A 316-nucleotide genomic window follows, 5' to 3' on the forward strand; every position below is an offset into this window, starting at 1 on the left:
ATTAAAAATTTGAATCGCCTGACAGCTCTAAATGAAACAATGTTGCAAATAAAAGAAACGATGTTGCAAATAAATGAAACAATGTTGCAAATAAAAGAAACAATGTTGCAAATTAAAGAAATGTTGTAAATTAAAGAAACAATGTTGCAAATAAATGAAACAATGTTGCAAATTAAAGAAATGATGCAAATTAAAGAAATGTAAATTAAAGAAATGATGCAAATTAAAGAAACAATGTTGCAAATTAAAGAAATGTAAATTAAAGAAATGATGCAAATTAAAGAAATGATGCAAATTAAAGAAATGTTGCAAATTA

The 316-nt window shown here is 23.1% G+C and overlaps 1 protein-coding gene across 1 annotated transcript in view; it reads right to left on the bottom strand.

Annotated features, from left to right (window-relative positions):
- LOC112158227 (rho-associated protein kinase 2) overlaps positions 1-316 on the bottom strand; it is a 41,070-nt gene that overhangs the window by 12,023 nt on the left and 28,731 nt on the right. The window lies entirely within an intron of this gene.

The sequence above is a fragment of the Oryzias melastigma genome, linkage group LG24, assembly GCF_002922805.2.
Source record: "Oryzias melastigma strain HK-1 linkage group LG24, ASM292280v2, whole genome shotgun sequence".
Lineage (NCBI taxonomy): Eukaryota > Metazoa > Chordata > Actinopteri > Beloniformes > Adrianichthyidae > Oryzias > Oryzias melastigma.